Source organism: Passer domesticus, chromosome Z (assembly GCF_036417665.1).
Source record: "Passer domesticus isolate bPasDom1 chromosome Z, bPasDom1.hap1, whole genome shotgun sequence".
Classification (NCBI taxonomy): Eukaryota; Metazoa; Chordata; class Aves; order Passeriformes; family Passeridae; genus Passer; species Passer domesticus.
In genome coordinates, this window is record NC_087512.1 from 69,367,559 (window position 1) to 69,382,699 (window position 15,141).

The following is a 15,141-nucleotide window of genomic DNA, read 5'->3' on the forward strand; positions in this document are numbered from 1 at the left end:
AATGGACATTTTGTGCAAGGCTGGATTTCTACTGCCATACTAGATGAGACATAGTGAAATATTATCACATTAAAAACTCCTGGTCTCCTTGGTTTTAACACTTCAAAGTTGAAAAGTGCATATCTCTTAATGTGATGGGGTTAGCCAGGTGGGGAAATCGCTTCCTTACGCATGTATTATCTTATGTACTGAATCACCACTGATGCAAAGCCATCTAGGATCGTCACATCTCTTTTAAGCCTAGTAGAACTGACAGGGGTTTCCTGAAGCAGTGAACTGTATTATAACATGAAGTGTGGGAAACTGTTGAACTTCATGACATCCAAATCAAATATTAATCACAATCCAAATGGGATAGTTGACTGGAGTAAAACAAAACTGACTAGAGTCCATTCCTTTCCTTGTTATGCTTACTTTTGTTGGGGTTGTCTGGTTGGTTTTCTTTCCTTGTATGCCAGCCCTAACACAGGGTAGTACAGGTGAAACAGTTCCCTGTGTACAGTTGGTTCATATAACACTTGGTAGATGACAAAAAATAAAATTGTGGAAATTCTATAACAGGATAACAAGTTTGTGTGAAGTTAACCTATATGTGCACAGTCTTTAAAGACATGACAAACTAGGAGCATATTTAAGAGAAGGCAGAGAATTAGGCAACAGCATGCATTTGTTTTATTGCTTTGCAGGATTATAAGTCTCTCTCCAAATTTAATCAGAGGACTTGTCTCTTCCCTGCCAAGCCACTCTTTATGTGCTGGACAGAGCACATAAAGAGGCCAGAACATGCAGTGTGTGTGCGTGTGTGTAGATAAAATTCTGAGGTCAGGACATGCAGTGTACATGCACACTTGCTCACACACATGGTCACAGAGCCAGGGAAGACACAGCTGCAGTTCTAGTCCTCAATATTCCCTTCTTCCAGAGGGCCAAGTTCATCCTGTTGAGATCTAGGAGCTTAAATAAGTCACCTACATTGAATCACCATCTCATTTGGACCCCCATGCAGTCAGTGAGGGAGGCCACCTCTGTGGCCTGTGTAAACCTCTCTCTCTCTTGACTTCAGGTGCCTCAATTAAGTGCCTCAAGGGCAATGTGTGGAATTTAAGCCTTGATGTTTCTTCCTGCACAGGGACACTCTACTGGGCCTCTGGACACTACTGTGATGCAAATATTCATCAATAACAATTACTTGCATCATCTGTTTATGACCCTGGGCTCTGCCCTGTCACTCTTGCTGATCTCCAGCACTAACATTTTCTTCTGCAGAGCTGGGCTAGCGCTGAGTAGGTGGAGGTGGAGCAAGGTGCAGTGTCTGGAGCCACCCAGTGGGCAATGATATTCTGAGCCTCCATTTTAAAAAATCCGCAGTCTGAAAAGCATGTCGCCTTCCCTGTAGGTATTTTAATTTCTGCAGTACCTGTATCCTCAGGCAAAAAGCAAAGCAAATCCATGTTCTGGTCCATTGAGGGCAAAAAAAGACTGTACATGCAGTACATAATCCGGATTGATAAAGGGACGCATGTAATGAATTTCGTTGGGAATTTGCAGTTAAAGAAAAACGTCCCAAGGCATGTTCAGGCACGTTCAGGAATAGACAGTAATCTGCTTGCACATGTATCATGGTCTCACTTCAGAAATGTGACCAGTCTGTAACAGAGAAGCTCAGTGCATTCAGAAAAAACTGTAGACATCCAAGAATACAACTCATGTGGTCAAAGTAACAGCAAGGGACATTGAGAGCACTTGAACCAGCATGCTGCAAAGCTAAAACATGCTCATTGCCAGGTACAAACACAGGCTTGTAGGCTGAAATGGTATATCTCTATAGTGTGAGATGCTGAGGAAACAGGCCCCAGCAACAGATTGCTATAAGTCAAAGTACAGAACTGACTTGGACATGTGCACAGGGCAGAAAAACCTATGGGGGAGATATAGGGACTAATAAGTGGAGGCAGCAAGAAACTTGATACAACATATCCACATGGATTAAAATAATTTAAAAGTCAGACTTGCATGGCATCTGCTGTGACCTGTTGAGGCCACAGGGGAAAAAGGACTTAACAAAGATGTCAGGAATACTTTCAAGCAACAGAGGAGGGGGTAGAGAAGGAGTTAAAAAGGAAAACTCAAAAATGTTGCAAAACCCACAACATAAAATATTAGTTCAAGGTCAGATAAAGCAGGGCTTTACCAGGGATTTCCATGTGCTCAATACCCAGACCTTCAGTTAGGAATCCTGAACAAAGCATATTGTGTGCTGCAAAGTTTGGTCAGCAAGGTCAAGCAACTGCCGTATTGGATTATGACTTTACAACATCATTAATGTCTTAGAAAGAATACTTGGAGTGAAAGGTGAATTCTAGTTTACCAGACATTGGAGTCAGACTTGGACAATGTTCATGCTTCCTTTTGGAAGTACTTCAGCCAGTGAAGACTACCTGATATGCAAGGAGTCATAGCTATGAGGCAGTGGAAGACAGGTTTATACTGAACTTGGTCCTCCTTGATGCTACCCATGTAAAAGAATCTGTGGACAAGGGTCTGATATGCTCCAGGTGCCAGAAACATGGCTCTTCTGAGGCTTAAATGGGAATCTGTTCTCCCTTCTCTGTAGCTGTCAGTCTGCCTCAGGACAAATTCACCTTGGAGTCCTAAGAAGGCAAGTAAATTCAAAAACAAAGTACTTGTCAAGGAAAAGACTATCTGCAACAGATGAAGCTAATTCTGAATAACTGGATCACTGGTGAAACTTCAAAAAACTGTAAAAACATTTTTTAGATTGTAAATGGTCTGAAAGACGTGACAGAGCAATACCAGGCTAATGTTGTCCCATTCCCAGGAAAATGCATTTAGTCATCCACGTGAAAGTTTCTTAAATTATGCAAACTCTATATTAGAACATTTTTACTAGTGCAGCTAAACAGGCAAAGCTGCCCTTTGTGAACTGATGTTTTTACCAGCAAAAAGTATGGACACTTAAATGCAGTGACTTCTGTAGGCAGAGGTTATTGTAGCCATGTACTTAACTCTCTACTAGAACACATACAGAAATAAAATGTTTTTAATAATAACCTACCCTCTAGGCAAAACCAGCACATCAATGGGAAAGTTTGCAGTCATTGCTAGTGGAGAGAGTCACGGGGACCAAGTCTTTGCATCCTGCATTTGTCTAGACAATGTAGGCAGTGCAGAGCTTTCTCTGGGAATTGCCTCAAGGAAGGAAACCAGCATGAGAGGATGAAGTTCAGAATTACCCCTGGGTTAAACTTTTACCTCTGCCAAAGGCTTCTTGCATTATTTGAAGCAAGGTACTTCAGCAGTTCTTCCACATCTCATACTCCAGTATTCATTTGTGCAATTATCTTTCTCACACATTTAGTATGATGTGAGCTGAGCTCTTTGATACAGAATTGCTTCTCATTGTATGAAGAGAGAACGTCATTGCTGACCCTTAGAATACCAAGTGAATTTTTGTTCTTCAGAATTCTTCTCATTTTTGTCTTATTTTGCAGTGGCGGCTGGGATATAGTGCTTCTGAAGACATGGCTTGAGGTGCCTCAGGCCCTCAGGCACACCTGCATAAATTAAATAGCTTTTGTTAGTAATTCCTAAAGAAGTTTTATTTTTTAATTCAGCTGTCAAAATCCAGTTCCCAAATAATTAATCTCTTTAACATTATGGTGGTTTTCTTATCTTTGCCCATTAACCACTGGGCTTGTTTTATTTCTTCTTTTTCTCCTGCTGTAACTCTCTATATGCAGTGAGTCAGGAATCCAGGATTCCTGCTGGATCTCTAGGGGGGTTGCATCACCCCACCCCATGCTGTGCACAGTAGTATATACTCTTTGCTGCAAAGAATTTATATGCATGTCATCAAGGCAAGCAATGACAAGAAAAGGAAGTGGGGACCAGAGGCATGGACTAGACCCTAGGTTTTCCAAGCTTGAGTGATCTCTCAGTAGATAAGTAAGTCTATAACCAACTGGTGAACTCAAATTGTAGCATGGATCTTTAACACCAGAAGAAACACTCGTTGTCTACAAACAGATACCAGAGGGAGAAGGCATTCCAGCTCAGACCCTGACACCTTTGATTGTAGCTCAGGGAAAATGTCCTAAGTGGTGGAGTTGTTGCTGGGCTGTTTAAAGAACTTTTTGTTTGTAGGAAACCCATTTGGAAAACATGAACTTGCCTACAGAACCTTAACTGCACAAAGTATGAATAGACAGATATTCCATGTAACCATGGATTACTGGCAATATGTAAGCACATGGTAAGGAAGCATATAACACGCATGTCAAATAAGAGACCAAGGAAAATAACTTAAAATTAAATATTAGAGCCCTAAGCTTATATTAGAAGTTTTCAATTCAGTTTTAATCTTGTGCATTTTTAAAAACATACTTAGAAAACTGTAAGTACTGTTTCCTGGTATTAGTCTATCTTTTGCCTCATTTCTGCGTCTTCTATGTGAGAGTACTCATTAACCAGGACAGTGAATTTCACACAAGTGAGCCTCCGAAGAATTCACATTGCAGTCAGGATGTGGGTGGGCAGTCTGGTTTGCAGGAAGATGTTTTCTCTGTAGGTCCATTAGATAAAGGAGCAGTCTTAGTAACCCAGGTAAGGCTTGTTGAGAGTTTCAGTTGAAGACAAAGATCTTAGTTCCAAAAGAAGGGCAATATTAAATACTACTAACTTACAGCAAAAGGCTAAGGGTTTTCTGACTTGTCTGATGACCTCTGGGCTTCGTGATTTGGCACAGCTGAGATAAGCCCAGACAGGCAAAAGGTTCGTAAATTTAGAAATGCATTCCAGGCATCAGCTGCTGCAAAGTGAGAATGTAACACCAGCAGAACGGGGCATGTAAATCTCATTTTGCTTGCAGCATCCAGGTGGGGAAATCAGAGTAGTCAGTTCACCCTCCAAATGTCATTCCAGAGGGGTTGTACGGGGTTGTACCATTTGGTCCTGCAAGAACAGCCCAACTCACTGTCAGAAGGTACGCCCAGAGATAAGACATCATTTCTGATGAGGGGAAGTGGTTCATATTTGTTAAACTGGCAGTCCAGTTTTGATGCCATAGGATTTTCAGCTGAGAAAATAAATAAAAGGCAAAATAACATCATTTTGACTTTAGGAAAAGTTGCAGCAGGGAGTGAAGATACCACGGGATTTACATGTGAACCTTGTTTGTGTCCCAGAACATGCAAGGGAAACACCTCATCCCTTTAAGCCCTTACCCCATTGGTATCACCTTTTGGGTGAGAGAGCTGTGGAGAACTGCAGGATGTCACCATGCCAAGAACATGATGATCCTCAGCTCTGTTTTCTGCTTGTGAAATTACTGTACTTTCACTTAGGCACAATCTAAAATTTCTTGCCTGCTGAAGGCTGGAAGTAACCACCACATCAGATGTAACTTGTTATGTTACACATATGGTCATTGAAAGCTCAGGTTTAGGGCTATGGGCAATGTTTTGTAATCTTCCAGGCAGGCAGCAGTGGTCAACTCTCCCTTTATCATCTTTTAGACAAGTAATTTCAGGAGCAACCACCCTACATTCAAAACCCCCATGTCATTCTCTGCTCTTTGCTACTTAAAACCAGCATTACAAATGCAAATCATTAATTATAGTGTGCTGTGTCACAGAAAAATCATCCTATTTTCCTAGACCTGTTAGGGCTATTGGGGAGATTCTTTCGTGTGTGTGTGTAGCATCCAAGGTCAGGTAAAGAGTCCAGCTTGGTCTGGACAGCAGATGCTGAAAACTGTGTAGATTCCCTGGAAGAATGAACTGAAAACAGATTTCAGTTTCAGTTATTTCAGTTATTTCTTTGCATAAACAAGTTTTGTGAACTTGTTTTCTTCTTACCAGCTATTTTTTTCCTAAATGTTTGTATTACGTTGCTTCTACCTAGAGACCTTCAATTGTCAAGGATTGGTGCCATCAGAATGATACCAGCTAAGGCAATACAAAACCTCAGGTGTAGCAGAGAGATGCTCTGTTACACTGGTTTGTTAAATGCTTTTATTTAAAATTTACAGTGCCTGAACACAAAATATGACCAAATCAGACCAATGCCCACCATGTAAACTCTTCATCCATGCCTCAACTTTTTTCCTCTCTACAGAATGGGAATGTAATACTAACAAATGCTTTGATAACCTGCAAAAAATTAGCAGAACACATGAGAGCCACATCCTGATGTCCTGGCTTACAGGATCCAAGGCTACTGTGGATCCCAGGACCAAACAGCTTTCTTGCCCACAGTATAAGTTGCTGCACATTATTTTGGGAGGCTGCTATTCCACTGTGTTTTGTAGGTACTCATTCCACTCTTCAGGCATTTCAAAGAAGAAAGAATGGAACATCCACAATTGCTCCCTCTTGAATGCCAATGGAGACCAGGAGAATGCACTGTGGTTCTTGGGAAGTGAAAACTCCTGCTTAAATGAGGTGTGTGACGAATGAAGACATTTTATGGCAGGATAACTCTTACAGGTGGCTCCTTGGTGGAGCTGTGCTTTGTCAGGCCCTCCACCAAACACCACTAGAATTCCCTTGAGCACCGGGTTGGCTTTATGTGGCACTGGAGTGCTGTTGGGTTTGCACAGCTAAATCACAAATTTGCTTACTTCAGTGCCGCTGTCCTTGACTTGCCTCAGTTGCAAACAAGAAAATACAGCTTTTCTTTTGGAAGATTACCAGATCAACAACAGCTGTGAAACATGACTCAAGCAAAGCAGGGTCTGATATTCCTTCCTTATTTCCAGTGCTTATTCTGTCATATGAAATGTCTGTAGGGCAAAGTTGCAAAATTACCTATTCTGAAAATGTCGATTTTCTTGTTAAGAGTACTGGTATTTAATAATTTCCCAGCTTCATTAGGTGGCTTGTCTTACCACTTACTGCATCAGTACAGACTGCATCATACTGGCATCTTGAATAAGATGAGTAATACGTTGATATTTTTCCATCTTAGCGGCCCCCGCTGAGCCACCTCATCTCCCAAAAGAGAAGACATTTGAAAAACCTGATGCAATGACCCAGCATTTCTGAAAGGTGATTCCTTCCTCATTAGTCTTTGCTTTACCTGCTGCTGAGCAGAAAAAGATTCAGTGCAATAAGGGAAAGAAATACTGATAGCATGTGTTTGGTTAGAGAAGAGGTAGATTGTGTTTAGTGATCTCTGACTGTACTGCTTGCTGCTTTGAAAAATATATAGACATCTGAAAGTACTGTGCATGAACAAAGCTGAAAATGGGTTGTAAGTAGGATTTCAAATTCCTTTCTCTGAATATGAATAACCTTCATTCAAAAAACAATCATGGAAGTGACATATACTATCGATATCTGAAATTTTTCATTCAAAAATGAAATATGTGGCTTTTTTTGTTAGCACAAAAATTATATAGAAAGATTCTCAGAAGGTGTTGTAGCTGTAATACACTGATTTTGCCCCTAGATATTTGGGACAAATTAACCATAATACAAATCTACGTTGGATTAATCTGATTTTTTTTTTGTAATTGAAGCTTTTCTAGATAGTAACTAGACACTAAAACAGGACATGGAACATCTTGGTTTTTCTTCTTTACGATTTTACTGGTGAAAAGTTCATTCTATTCTATGTACTGAGAACAATTTGTAGTGCTGAATATGTATGAAAGAATGATTTTTTTTTCATCTGAACCACATGTATTTTGAAAATGGTCCCATCTTATGTAATTCTTTGAAGAATTTTCTTTCCTTCACAGGAAAGTGTCTTCCAAACAAATAGTAGTGTTTTGTGTCTACCATGGGAGGAATGCTGTCTGGGAAATAGCCCAGAGTGTACAAAATGTGTTAATGTGTCTATTTGCCCCAGGGAGGCTGAATCATGTGTTTGTGAGAGTATTCTGAGAGGGTGTGCATAATGAGGGGTTTGCAAAATCCATTTTCTCCAGCTTTTCCTGGAGAACAGGAGACTGGTTTTTGCTGGATGAAAACTTTAACAAAGAACTGGGGAACCCTGGCAAGCAGAGCAGATAGCTTCCCAAGGAGAATCAAGGTGAAGTGATAAAGCATCATCTTCAAAATTTTCAAATCTTCTCCAGCATCTGTCGTTGCTGTTCTGTTAAAATAATATTTTTTTTTAATAAAGCAGCTCCTCTCTACTGGTTAGCTGAACTTCTTGTTTCATACAGCATATATTGTTTGTGAGAAATATTAGCCTAAGGACCATGCACCAGTTATTCATTTGGTGATAAAATATTAATTATGCCTCTTCTCCCCCATCAGCTAGAACAAATGAAAGGAAGAGGAGCCAGTTAAATGGACTTTTTTGGTAGGATGACTAGTAAGGATTTAAAGCTGTCATGGCTATTAAAGTTGCTGGAGTTTGACAGCTCCCACAGCTTTCTTTCTCTTAAATACTGTTCATATCTATCTTTTCCTCCTGCCAAGCCTCTAGTTTCATTTAATTTCTTTATTCTTAAGAGTTTAGTAACTTCTTCAACGTGGCAAAATGTTTCTGGGAAGCAACCATTTTCTGCAGTAAAGTGACCTGCCTTACAGACAGCCTTCAAGGCAGGCAGCCAGACTTATAGGCAACATTTGTGTTCCTGCTCTCCTCTTTTGTCACCAAATTCCTTTTGACTCTTGACAGCAATGTGACATGTCTCCATGATGAAACCCTCCTTTTCCTCTGCACTCCTCAGTGGTGCTCACTACCTCTAGGGCAGCGACAGGAATGCTCTTGCCACTGCAGCACAGAGGGAGCTGGGGAGTACCAGAAACTTTTCCAGGCTTTATCCCTGGTTTCTTTGCCTCTTTTCGTCCCAGGGGTTGCAAATGGGAAGATTTGCAAACCCACACACAGGAGCTGTACTCAGTGGTATCATGGACCCCTGTCAGCTGTGCCATCCATGCTCACTGAGCAGGGACCTTGATGGTCCTCAAGCATTGCTCAGCCTGTGTAACCACGGCTGGAGAGGGTTGGACAACACAGGTCAATCCTACTAACTGAGAAACAATACATTATAGCATGATGGTATTATTATTTAATTCCAGACTGAATTAGGAAATGTCAAAATTATACTGTGTCAAATGTCAGAATTATACAGAACCTGTGTTTCAATACAGGTTCTCCTCTGATTCTCACTACTTCTGCTCCCCGCTTCTCTCTTTTTCCTCATTATCCTCTTAGGAAGATGATTTTTTAATTAAGTGGGAGGGTAAACTTGCAGAAGAGAGGGATAATCTTTGTTCTTTGTGTCCCACATTGATTATCATTCTTGTAGCTTCACTGTTTGCTTATCTAAAAAGAAGCTGTGATTTGACTGAGGGAAGAATAACTTTTGCATATCAATTTTCTCCTAACCAAGAGCATCTAGGTTGCCCTAATGATACTGGAAAAATTCTAAGACTCAATCACCACTCTCAGATTCATTTAACTAGTAGCATCCCCTGAAAATTCTGCAGAAGAAACACAAGAAGAGCAAGTAATTTAAAAACTGTGCTGATTTTAAAATGAATGCTAATCACGTTAACCTCACCCTGCACAGGGAAGCAAATCTTTGGAGCATTAAAGCTCTTCCAGATAAATGTTCAGAATGGGAAACTTCTGCAGAGTGGTTAGTCCATGGTGAGACCACACAAAATATAAAGGTTAGGGACTAGGATTATTATGAAATTACAAAGTCTGTGACTTACAAATGGAAAAGTGTCGGAACCCAGGACATCTCTCTGGATGTCCTGGATGTCTCAAAGCCCTGGCAGGGGCTCGGAGACCCTGGCAGGAAGCCAAAGACACCTGGAAATTCAATCTTAATTCATGGAGCAAATTGCCAACCTTATATGAAGAATTACAGGCCACAAAAGTTTAAGTAGCATAGTAGTAGGAATCACAGGGTGAAGGAAAAAATTTTAGAGCACTGTAGCGGGGGGTTTTGTATGTTGTACAGGGGGGTTTGAAATTCTGTACATGGGGGTCAGGGGTTCTAAGATGGAGGAATTTGGGCGTGCCCTGTCCTTCTTCTTTCTTCTCCTTGGCATCCATGTTCAGGATGATGTTGGCATGTGTGGATTGGTTCATAGTGAAAGTGCACTTGCCAACAAGGGTGAAAAGTATTGGAAATTGAAGGTAAATATCTAATACATAGTTTTTACTATAAAAGAGACAACTGCCCTGTGGGCGGGAGAGAGTGCCCTTGGCTGTCTTGCTGATCAGACCTCGGCTGGACAGACAGAAAAACTTTGTAGATAAGGAACAATAAACTCAACTGAAGACCGAAAAGCAAGAGTCCAGACTCCTTCTTCAAAGCATGGCCTGCCCAGAACCACCTTTTCCCGTGCTGGGGCAGAGACAACTGACAGCCGTCCCCGGCAGAAAAGTAAATTAAAAATAATGGATTTGGGGTGGGCAGATTTCAATAAACTCAAGATTTCATAACTGAAAGCTTTGATGGCTAGCGGAATTACACAGAGTGAATAACCATAACAACACAAACTGGCCAGGGAAAAGATAGGAGGCATAGAACCAGACTCACTGTACTAAATCACTGGCTTTTCCCTGGCATTAAGCAAAGATAAAAGGTCACAGAAAATGGAAATCAGTTCAGATTGCTAAGCATAACTTGAAAGAGTTGCAAAAGCAGGTGAGGACAAAAGCCAAAAAGGCAGAGGCATAATGTGATGTGTACCATAACAGGAAATTATTTTGTAGTAGTGTTACTGGTAGGGAGAAAGCAAAGGAAAATGCTCATCTCTTATTTCACAGAGAGGAGAGATGGTAGATGACACTAAGAGTCTTGTTTTGTTCTTCAGTCTTCACTGAAAAGGTATGCTGGAACTGGGCAAGAAGTGCAGTTGCACCAGGTACATATCTGGAACAGAATCAGGAAAAACAAGTTGAATACTGAGGCAAATTGGACTGGTTTCAGATTATCTGAGCATGGTGAGATGCATTTCCAAACTGGATATCTGGCTGAAACCATCTCAGAGTCCTGTCCCTTTGAGATCTTGGAAGGAGATGTTAATCAGACAAGCAAATGCCATGCTTAACTTTACGAAGGGGGCAGAGAAAAGAGGAGTTAAGGGATACCAACCTAATTGCATTCCTTAGAGGAGTACATGTGGATGTCTGGGAGAGTACACAGTGATTCATAAACAAGTTGAATTTATGAAATAAGGCCTGCCAAGGTACTCAGCTTCCTTGACAGGCACCTAGCAGACCATGTCAGCTGAGGATGCCATTTACCTTAATAGTAAGGGATCTTTGATACTTTTATAATTCAGTGGGTAGAAATATGATTTGGACAAAACTTGTCTAAGACAGAGACAATACTGGTAAGAAACTGTTCCATCAAAATTGAAGGGAAAAGTTTTGATGGATTCTCTGCTGGTTCTTAGATGATTTCATCTTCTCATAATACTGTAGGTGATGAGAAGGTTTATGAGTAGATGATCTATTTATTACACTTGAGGACAGCATCAAACGTGGGGGCACATGGTGAAGAACAGTATGGCAATTGCAAATCAGAGATGATCCTAAAATGCAATTGAAGGAAAATTTGCAAAATTTTGCCTTTGAGCAGACATAGCCAAGTGTGCAGACAGCCAACTGTGGCTGTCAGCCCGATTCTCTCAAAAGCATGTGGGAACAAGGATGAATAAGAAGCTGGACATGAATCAAGGATTTTGGGCTGTAAAGACATTTTGGTATGTAGGTAATGAAACATAAAAGAATACTCTCCTGATCGTTAGCAAGGCCTCACTTGGATTAATGTGCAGTTGAAAGTGCAATTGCACTGAAAGTACAGTTCCGACCACCAGAAAACCAAGAGGAGAAGAGGGAAGTGGTTGGGGGATATGGTCTGCAAGGAGAGAGTGCTCAGCCTAATGCAGAGGGTAGGTCTTCAAAAACTTCATCAGCCACTGCAATGGAAAGGAATAACAGGTTCTTTGTGTTCATGGTAGAAGGGACAACAACGACCGAAATTAAGTACTGGCAATGGAAATTCATTAGAGAAATCCTTCCAGCAATAAGGATAGTGAAGCACTGGAGAGGCCGTGGAGGGCCCATCATTTCAGGTCTGTGAGATGAGGTCAGATACAATCAGCAGGAGCAATGTTAGTTCAGCCAACACAGCCTGCAATCAAGGACCTTCCTGGACCCCTTCCCCTGGGCCACTGGGGTTCAGCACTTGCTTCCAGCCAGTCAGAGACTTATCTCCCTCTTTCTGAAAACAAAGATCCACACAGAAGAAAACTAATTTGGGAAAAGAAAGTTGAACAGGGATGTAATAATGTCTTCAACTAGTTTGAAAATAGCTATAAAGATAAGGGAAATAAATTTCAAACACAAGAGAAATAGGATTAAAATGCCAGAAGGGCAGACCTTTAAGACAATAATCAAGTATTTCTCCTGCAGACCTTTTTCAAAAATGAGCATGTTAAAGCACTGGAGTAGATTGTCAATTGCTGCAGGGGACCTCTGCTCCTGGACAGTTTTAGGATGAAGTTTGACCAGTTTGTTGAGATACTTGATGTAAGAGGGAGGGCTACGTTATTTTATGTTTCTGCAATTCTTTTGGAGAAGGGAAGTACTAAGTATATATGGAAATGAAACAGAGAAGTGAGATCAGAAACTGCTTTTCACTAGAGCAAATGACAGATTGTGAAACCCAAACCAAGAAATTAAAAATGTGAGTATGGGGAACCCCAAATTTTTTACATTATGAACAGTCATCTTGTTGCACTGTTAAACACCTACAGTGGTGTATTTTGGAAAATACCATGTAGAGTCCCCAGAGATTCACAGACTAGCTTGGGACAGGCTGTTGGCTCTTGCAGTGTATAACAAAGCCAGCTTCTTGCATCTTAGATAAGGAAGAAACTTTCCTATATGCAAGTCAACTCTGATTTTTTGGTCTGTTTCCATGAAATATCTAGAAACAGCTAATGCCAGGCACAGAACTGGATGGACTACCATTGCAAAGCAGCCATCCAGCTCCCGGTACAACTGCTTGAAATCGTGATAGAGTTTTCTTTCTACTCCCCCTCTTCTCACTAGCTGGCAAAATATTCCTGTGTTAGAGTCACTTGTTTCAGAGTTCTTTTTTGAAGGCATAAATATATCTTCTGGTTTGAATTCAGAGTTTTAGTTTTGCTCTTCAAATAATTTAATATTGTTTCACTAGTCTGAAATAGACTCTGGATTTTCATGCTTTGTCATTAAAGTCAGAATAGACATATGTGAAGTGGAACAGAAGGCATAAATTTTAGATTCTGCACAACCTAGAGAACAGGATTATGAGAAACTGAAGCTATAAAAGAAACTGTAGCATAAAGTGATTACTTGGATGGCTCATAACTAGAAATTTCTATCATAGTCAGAATTCTGAGACTTTGAAATTTCAGCACTGCCTCAAAGACAGAGAAAAAAATATGTTTATCAAAAATATTATGAAAGAGAGGAATTAATATTATTTGCCTGACCTCCTCGAAATATTTATTTTGATAAGATTAAAACATTCTCAACACTGACACTGTAACGCTTTTATCTGTTTTTATCTGTTAAATGGTAATGTAAATAGCAAATGTTTCTGCTTCATGAAAACAAAATATTGAGATAATTTCCTGTCAGATTATCATGGAATAGATAAATTCCTGTAAATATTTTACATTTAATTAAGTCAGTGTTCTCCAAAGGGGTAATACTTCTCAGGGAAATCATCAACCATATGCCATAATTTTCAATTCTCCCTTAACCCCCACAAATGTCAAAATGGTACATACTTCTAAGCAAAGACAGAAAAATAATCTATCATCAAAGAAATAAAAAGTCATTCCAAGGGGGAAACAAAACAACTGCTCAATACTGCATATAAATGCTTCATAATTGCTTAACAGCTATTTACCACATTGTATCTACAAGGAGAATCAAACATATAAATTTTCTGCCACAGCAGTTGCTCAATACAAATGGGTCTTAAGAGTATTGTACTTCCCTTTGGTGGTTTTTTATATCTCTTTGTTTCATATCTTCCAGATTTCTGCTAAGAATTGCCAAAAGCATCTTACAATCTCTGCTCTTGATACAGCATATTAAACATCCAAGGCAACAGGGAACTGATTAAGCTACCTTCCTAATCTATAAGATATCACTAATCTTGTCACAGGGAACCTGTGGTTCCCTTCCTTCACCCTGCTTGTGCTGCCCTGCTGCAGCATCCTGCTGTTCCCATCCTCTACACGTGCAGCACCAGGTGATCATGCCCTGGGGCCCTTCATTGGTACAGAAAGCACAGCCACCTCGTGGAAAGGGACCCAGGAGACATCAATACTGAGGCCAGGAGGGGAGTCCTGCCCTCTCCCTGCTGTCGCTGTTGCCAGGGACCACAGTGCTTCTTAGCTGGTCTGTTATCTCTCCTTTTAGCAATAGTGTAGCTGTGATGATGCCATCAATCAGCAGTTGCACATGGAGACATGAAAATGCCTTCTCTGCTCCTGTTCCTTCTTGCCCTTATGCATCCTCTCACTAAGCTGCCTTCCAGTTCCCAAACACGTTTTCCCTTCCCAGCTAGGAGTTGTGACAGTGCTGTGGTCTCCAGAAACACAGAGGATCACTCAGCAGCCACTCAAGCATGGCAAGACTTTGTTTCTCTAGAGAAGTCATCTTCGTTGGATTGGTCTTCAGCAATGACTTCTGCTTCCTGTTCTGTCCTGTCTCAAAAGCGGAACATAGAATAGCTCTCCTGCCGTGTTTCATGTTAACCGTGAGGTGAAGCAGTGTGAGAATGTAGTGTCCCAGACAGGAAAAGAGGAGGTGCTGATTTTCAAGGTTGTGTCCCACACTCTGCAAGCCAGCAGGCAAACCAGGAATGGCATTGGGCATTTACTGTGCTGGGGTGGTGTGGGCCTTGTCTAGAGGCTCCCGTCCTAAGTGTTGTCAGGTCGCCTTTCCTATGAGTACCACTGCCTGACTCCCTCTTACATGTCATTGTTTATTTCTGCATAATGGTTTTCTATCTAAATGCATCATTCTCCATCCCTGCTCCTTTTAAGTTGAGAATAACAAAGTCCTAGAGCATTTCTTGTATGAAATACCAGGTTTCTTACTACAGCCCCTTCTGAGGACACGTGGAAGGGGCCA

At 40.9% G+C, this 15,141-nt stretch overlaps 1 protein-coding gene and 1 long non-coding RNA gene across 8 annotated transcripts in view; one reads left to right on the forward strand and one right to left on the reverse strand.

Annotated features, from left to right (window-relative positions):
- The window catches only part of PALM2AKAP2 (PALM2 and AKAP2 fusion), a 266,499-nt gene that overhangs the window by 73,463 nt on the left and 177,895 nt on the right, over positions 1–15,141 (forward strand). The window lies entirely within an intron of this gene.
- Positions 3,099–15,141, reverse strand: part of LOC135290844 (uncharacterized) — a 55,188-nt gene continuing 43,145 nt past the window's right edge. The window contains exon 4 of the long non-coding RNA XR_010353650.1: positions 3,099–3,575. This is a non-coding gene — a long non-coding RNA (uncharacterized LOC135290844). The remainder of the gene's footprint in view (positions 3,576–15,141) is intronic.